Raw genomic sequence first — 7,318 nt, 5'->3', positions numbered from 1 at the left:
AGCCCCCAGCACAGCCCACAGCAAAGCCCCTCTCGGGGGTCAGGCAGCTTTGCAGCAAGAGCAGGCAGGGGCCAGAAGTGGGTGCCTCCCCTCCGGGGACAGCCAAACTCTGCCAGGCCCCCCCCCGGCAGCATGAGTGCAGGGCACTGCAGGCTCCCGGCGGTGTCCCCCGGCCCCACGTGTGAGGGGCGCGGGATCCCCCGAGGGTTTCCTTCTCCCCAGGCCGTGTTAGCGCATCCTCTGCCCATGGGTGGACGCTCAGCTTTGCAGAGGGGCTGAGGGAGGGAGGGCAGTCGCTTGGGTGATACCCAGTGGCCAGGCTGCCGGTCATGGGTTTGGCCTGCCCTTCTTTTGATGTCCCATGGTTGCACTCTGCCGGGTGGCCTGGGGGATGTGTTTCAGTTTGGGAACCCACGGAAGCATGACTGGCAAGGAGGGGAAATGATGAACGGCTGGTACTGTTGGAAGCTGTGGGAAAGGGCCCTCCTGGAGACCTCCCTGGGGGATGTTTGGGAGCGTTCAGCCACAGCTCCACTGCCGATTTGCCCAAGGGGGAAAGCATGATGGGATGGGCTTAGTCTCCAAACAGGATTTAGTCAGCCGTGCCAGACGTTTGCACAGAGCTGCACATTCCTCCACGCCAGCCAACGACTGTTGGGCCGGGCACAGACTGGGGCCGGCACGGCCGTGAGAGCTCCTGGGGCTGTGTTTGGAGCCTTTGCCTCTGCAGGTGGCCATGTGCCATGGTCCCCGTGGTGCCGGTGGCCACAGAGCCCGCCTGGGGAGCGGGCTGGCTGGGAGAGCAGGTGGGTGCCTTGCCCCTGCCCTGCTGGGCAGGGTGGGCAGCCTCCGGCTGCAGCGGCGCTCCCCAAGAGCTGGAGCATGGCTCTGCCCACTGATGGGGAGCTATGGCTTCAGGCTATCCCTCCAGGCTGGGATTCAGCCATCCTCCAGAAAGGCTGCTTCTGCCTTTTAGATGGTGCTTGGAGATCCAGGGAGCCGCTGGGCACCTGGCTCCACCAGGGTGTGGATGGGCTTTTTTTGGGGGAACAGGACCACACAGCGGCTGCCCCCCCCCCTTCCTCCTGCCAGGTTCCCTCGTTCCCAGCTGCCTGCAGCTCCCCCATGGCGTTTTACAAGGGTGGCTGGGTGCCAGCCGGCTCCTTCCTCAATGGCTCTGCTCTGTCACGGAAGTCTGGTGCTGCCAGCCAAGGAGCGGGATGTGCCCCTGGCACTGCTTCAGTGGGCCGGATGACCTTGACTATAGTGTGGCTCCCTCTGCCCACGCCAGCTCCATCTTCCGCCAAGGACACCTGGTGTGAGACCATGACCGGGTGATACTGGGTGCTCAGAGTGGCCCATGCCCCGGGGCTGCCATTTCTGAATGCCACAGGGCGTTCCTGCCCGCTGCCCACGCCAGGGGTTAACCCTGGCCTCTCTGGTACAAGTGGGACCCTGCACTGTGTCTTGAGTTTACCCAGGTCTCAGCTTGGCCCCAGCAGGTGGAAACTGCCTGCTGCAGGGGTAACATTTCACCTTTGCCCAGTGGCTGCACAGCTGTCACTCAATAACTAGCCACCCAGCAACTCTGCAGCTAATTGGTGTCATTAGGCAGTAAATGCTTGTAAGAGTAAGCAAATGGGTGGCTGGAGCTGAGGAGAGGGCAGCAGCAGTGCAGGAAGAGAAGGAAGATGTGCAGGGTGTGGGGAGGCAGGCAGAGGGATGGGGATGGAGGAGGGAGAGGGAGAGGGAGGGAGCAAGCGAGCAAGGGAGCGAGCGAGCGATTGCTGTGGGAAGGATCGTGCCCAGGAGGTGGCAGGGATGGGAGACCCGAGGGAGGGATTGCTGTGGGAAGGATCGTGCCCAGGAGGTGGCAGGGATGGGAGACCCTCAGCAGTGGCTTGGGCAGAGGGGTTTGTGCCCCCCTCACAGGCCTGCCAGCTGGGAGATTCCCCGCATCCCAAAGATGCTGCTGCCCCATGGGGCACCAGGCCCTCCCCTCCGGCAGTCTGAGAGGGGCTGGAGCTTGACTGGACCCCACCACCCGCACCAGCCCCCGGGGAGGCTTGTGGGTGTCCTGGGCCCCTTGCTGAGTTGCACCCGCCCAGCGGACAATGGGGTTTGTTTCTGCTTGCCCAGCTGGAAAACACCCACGGCCCTGCCACTGGGCTGGAGGCGCTCGGGGCTGAGGCCCTTCTCTGCCACGTCTTCAGGCCGTTTGCTCACTGGAGCTGCGAGTGCTTTGGGGGTAGCGGTGTCACCCCATTGCAGCTCAGTGTAATCAGCAAGGAGGGATGCTGAGCGTGGGGAGGCGGTGAGGCTGATCGGCAGCAAGTGCCTCCCTCTCCCCTGCCTCTCCTTGCAGGTTTTCACCCAGGGTTGCTCCTCTGCTGGCAGCGAGCTCCTGCTGCCCTCAGCCCACTAGTGAAGAAGTCACAGGCAACTGCCTGACTTTATCCCAACAGGTCGGGTCGTGCGAGGAAGCAGAGGGACAGCAGTGTGCTGGAGATCTGCGTGGCTCCCTGCGAGCGGTGACGTGCCTGGCTGGATCTCCGTGCCACGGGCAGAGCTCGGGAGGGGTTCGCAGCCTGCTCCTTCCCCATCTCGTCCCAGCTAGGCTTAGGCCATCAGGTGAGCATCACCCCCGCCCTGCCACCTCTCATTCCAAAACGCAGGGCAGGGCACTGAGGTCCTGGGGAGTCACCATCAGGAGCCCCGCAAACAACGACCAGAGAACTCCCACCCCAAAAAGGGTCTGCCAGCAGCTCTGCAGCCAGGACCCTGCTCTGGGGTCAGCCAGGGCCAGTGAGGGAACAGCAAAATTAAAACGGTCCCCGAGCCATTCGCTGATCTCAGCAGCAGGCTGAGATGCTTTGTTGACTGTCAAAGCATGCAGGATCGTTGCAGTCTCATTATAACTGGATTCCCAGGAGTCTGTAGTGTTGTTTTTTTTTCCCCATTGGCTAATAGGTTAATAATCTACTGGCACTTGACAGAGGTCCAGCATCTTCTGTGTTTCCCTCCATGTGACTGAGTAAAATGCCCCTTCTCCTCCTTTCCCAACCCGGCTGTGCTCCGCTGCCTTGTCACACATGCAGAGAATCGGATACGGCTGCTAATCTGCTTGCCACCCCACTCCTGCCTGCCTGCTCGGCCTTTTAAGCACACTGGCTCTCTGTTTCTCTGCTCTGTGGCACTGAAGGCTGGCGCAGAGGCTCTCTGAGCCGAGCCACCGATGCCTTCCTCGGGGACGGGGTGGGCAGTGCCCGATGGAGGGAAATGCTGTCGCTGTGGGTCATGCTTGCAAAGGGAAGGGCCATTTTGCGATGGAAAGGGGAGCTGGACGGCGTGCAGCCCCCCCGACCTCAGCCCTGCTGCAGGCTGATGGCCTCGCTGTGCCTCAGTTTCCCCTGCCCCTAGCACAGGCACATTAGAGGGAAAGGGAAATCTCATTGTAGAGGAGGAGGGCTGGCGGGTTAATTAATGTATGTTTGCAAAGTGCTTGCAAATCTCCAAGGAAAACGGTCGACGAGGGTGCCAAGTGTAAAGGATCCTGGAAACACTAAGTGCCTGCAAATGCTGCCTAACTCCCGAGGCCTTAAAACTCAAATACTGCCCAAGAGGCACGGAAAATATTCCTTCAGCTCGTATGATGCATTACCCACAGCCTGGAATAAATCTCCCTTTTTGCTCTTGCTTTCCAAACCAGCTGTTTGTTTGCTTTCCCCTTTTGGATTTCATCGCTTTAGCTGAAGCAGGGAATTGCTACAAGGGGGGGAAAAAAAAGCAGCTTTTGTGAAAGCTTTGGCAGCAAGCGTCTCTGAAGGGAGAGCGCTTCGCCTGTTTGTTCTGCCTGTTACACGCTAGTTTTGAGCTGAGTGTACAAATTGGGCTCCAGGTGATGGCCTTGCAATGCCTGTGGCACACGTTTGAGGTTTCAGAAAGAAAACTTGAAGGGCTGGGCAGCTTGAGCCCCATCAGCATGTCCTGGGGAGCATGTCCATGGGGCTCCCGGCCTTATGTAAGGGAGAGGCTTTGCTGGCTGCCTTCCTCTGGGAAAGCAGGGCTCTGCCTTCTCCCTTTGCTCTGGGGAGCGCAGCAATCTGCCAACAGCAGCAGCGTATTTTGGCACCACGCTGCTGCTTCGAGGATGGAGAGGGTAGAAGAGCAACAAGCCCCTGGGCCCTGCTCAAGGCTGCCTTTTCTCCTTGCCCAAATTACACAGGGGAGAAAGATCTAGCTCTGTGTGTTGTACTGGTGTTGTACAGCGGTGGGCCTGATACCAGGGCTGGGTAAAGCACCATCTGTTTCCAGTTTGGAGCAGAAACTGTTTCCGTAGCTGTTTGCTTCTTCTGGCAGGCTTGTTACTATACTTGCAAAAGCCAACACGATAACATTGAGAGTGACTTGGGAGCAGAGGGCTCTGCAAAGGCAACGCATCCCATCAAGATGAAGCAAGGCAGCTTGGCCCTTCAGCAAGGGCTCGTGTTTGCAGGGTGATAAGTGAGTTGTCACCGGCCGTGCGATTTGTCACCTTCCCTCACAGAGGAGGTGTCATCCCCCTGAGACAACACGCTGGCGTTGGTGTCACGCAGCCCAAGGACCATGCATCGCTCTTGAGGGTGGATGTGCTCCCTGGGGGGCTGAAGTGCCTCTCCCGAGACGAGACCCTTTGGTGAAATCTCCCCTGTCCTGCATCAGCCAGGGCTGGATTTTAAGGAACTCTCCCAGCCTTAGCTTTTCTCACTCCACGGTGTCTTGCTCGCTCCGGGTCTCCTGCTTGCCCGAAGGAAAGCATCGTTAGAGCCCGTCCTGCAAGTCGGTGGTGGGTGGGAGCACAGGTCTGCACGCAGAGAAGCAGCTGGAGGCCCGCGCTGTACTTTGGAGCTGGAAGCTGCCTTTCTCCTCGCCTCCCATTGGGTATGCTGCTGGCCTCCTGTCTGCCTGCGGTCACCAGTGGCTGTGACGCTGTTCAGCGCTAATGGATTTCAAACCCCATGTCTCCACTGAGAGACAGCTCTACTGAGAGATGTTGATTCCAGTGCTTGGGAGTGGCTGTGCGGACAGGACCAGAGCTGTGAATTAGAGAACATTTAATCCCGTACTTTGGGGATGGTAAGTGCTACGCACCCCGCTGCTGAAAGCCTGGGGTGAGGCAGCGGCTACACCCACCCCATCCTGAAGTGGAGACTTCCTGGAATATCCAGTCAAAGGTAAATTTTGTGGTGTTTCTCCTCTCGATGGGGTCTGAAGCCCTTAATGGTGCTGAGAGCCTTGTCTTGGCTTCTGGAAGCGTGGTGGCGGTTTGGCTGGGCACCGCTGGTCTGGACCTGTGCTTGGGAGTCCCTGGGGGATTGGTTCCTGCAGCTTTTAGCCTGTGCTGAAGTTGGAGCTTATATAGAAAAATAAAATTGTAGCGATGCTCAAATTTTAGCTCAATGCTGCTGAGCAGTGAGTGTGGACATCTCGAGGGGAAACACGGGGCCCGAGGTGCCATGGGATCGATGTCCTGGGGATTTCCACGGGGGCTCATAGGGCTTCATAGGTGAGAGCATGGCACATCTCAAAGCTAGAGAGGAGGCAATGTGAGACATCCCAAAGCAGGCGACCTTACTCTTCTGTTTTGCTTTTTTCCCCCTTGTCTATTTTGAAGTGATCTTGGTTCATGTTTTTCCCTTCATGCTCAGGTGCAAGGAGAGGAGAGTGGAGGAGAGGAGAGTGGAGGAGAGGAGAGGAGAGAGGTTTTGCCTGTGTTGCAGCGCACCTAGAAGATCTTCCAGATCGGAAAGGCTTAGGGAAACTAGGCTGAAGAAAGGCAGGCCCAGGGCTTGGATCCGTCATTGCCTGAGAGATGCAGCAATCTCCTTAACTGGAGATGGGAGCTTTTAAATTTAATTTTATCTGATATGAATCTTACATTTAAGACAAGAGCCTCATGTCTCATTATCTGACAACATTGCCTGCTGCTCACTTCATGTTGTCAGTGCACCCTGCTATCTGACCCCAGAAACCCATAACTGCAACAAGTATCTACCACCAGTGCAGAGAGATCCAGCGGCAGAGGCTGCTACCGAGCAGGACAGCGAAGAAGTCGCTTCCTGAGGGTGACACTCCGCAGTGTCACCACTGCGTCTCAGAAAGCACCAGTAGCTGTCTCATCCCTGTCCCCACTGCTTTTTTCTTAGGCTTTGGGGACTTTTTGCTTACATGGCAATGTTTTGCAGGTCTGTCTTAAAATACAGGCTTGGTGCTTGGATTCTGCAGGGCAATGTGTGTTAGAGATCATCTCGCTGAGAGATAGTGAGGATGGGAATCTGCCAGAGTGTTTGGGGGTGTTTTAGTTTGTGATTTTAATTTCTAACCCAAACTGATTGCTGTCTGCAGAGAATTTTCCAAGGCTGTTTATTAATGGAGCAAACGTTTTCGCAGTCGAAGCTGCTGCAGGGACTTCCTGGTGCCGCTGCGGCCGCACGGCATAGGTGAAGGGAGAGAGCCGAGAAGGGCCCTGTGCTCCTGGCAGAAGCACGTTGAAACACTGAGCTACATAAAAAAAGGTTTCTACAGACCGTTTAACCACCCGGATACAAGGTTGAATTCAGATGCACTCCCCTTTGCTGCGGGACAAAGTACCCTGAGTCCTGCTCCACCTTGGCACTTAAGCAAAACAACAGTCTTTTATCACAGTGGAGTAGATATCTATTCCGGAGAGATAGGAGTCTGGAGACGGGGAGCCTGAAAAAAAACAGCTTAGAGTCCACACCTGCCCTTTGGATACTGGACACACACGATACTTATATCCTCTGGATACAGGGGAACTGCTAAATTTTCAGAGGGGTCTGCACATCGTCTGCCTTCCCGGGTAGCACCTGCATGAATGCACCGTGCAAAAAGCTGCCTTCAGTCCTCTCTGCAACCCAAGATAGTTTATATATATACACACACACACACTCGTGTGTGTGTGTATATTTACACCCATAAGTGGTGACTGCCAGCAGAGAGGGTTTTTGTCTGGATTAGGATGCAGTGTGGGGGACAAGTGATGGACCTAGCGAATGGGGCTAGTTCACTCTCCATTTAGAGCCGTAATATAATGTATAGCTCCCTTTAGAGCTATAATATTTACTAATGTATGGGTATTAATGCAAACCCGGAGCTGAGTGCAGCTCGGGAGCATAGGGGGGTGGTGTTGCTCTCTTTCCACCAGGGCTGGGCATTGCTAAAGCAGCTGAACCCCGAGCTGGGTGTTTCCTCGCCGGCTGCGGAGCGCGGGGATGCAGGGAGGCGCGGAAAGAGGTGGGGGGGAGCCAGGGGCGGGCGA

The 7,318-nt window shown here is 56.7% G+C and overlaps 1 protein-coding gene across 4 annotated transcripts in view; it reads left to right on the top strand.

Moving 5' to 3' along the window:
* The window catches only part of SLC29A1 (solute carrier family 29 member 1 (Augustine blood group)), a 42,114-nt gene that overhangs the window by 5,305 nt on the left and 29,491 nt on the right, over positions 1-7,318 (top strand). For 2 of the 4 annotated variants that reach the window (XM_009283755.2, XM_009283758.2), the window contains exons 2-3: positions 2,466-2,631; positions 4,226-5,213. The gene's annotated coding sequence lies outside the window, so the exon portion shown is untranslated. The remainder of the gene's footprint in view (positions 1-2,465; positions 2,632-4,225; positions 5,214-7,318) is intronic. The other 2 variants (XM_009283756.2, XM_009283757.2) reach the window with 2 other exon arrangements.

Source organism: Aptenodytes forsteri, unplaced genomic scaffold (genome assembly GCF_000699145.1).
Source record: "Aptenodytes forsteri isolate BGI_AS27 unplaced genomic scaffold, ASM69914v1 Scaffold309, whole genome shotgun sequence".
NCBI classification, from domain to species: Eukaryota; Metazoa; Chordata; class Aves; order Sphenisciformes; family Spheniscidae; genus Aptenodytes; species Aptenodytes forsteri.
The sequence above is the reverse complement of the archived record's forward strand: the minus strand, read 5'-3'. Positions and strand labels throughout refer to the sequence as shown.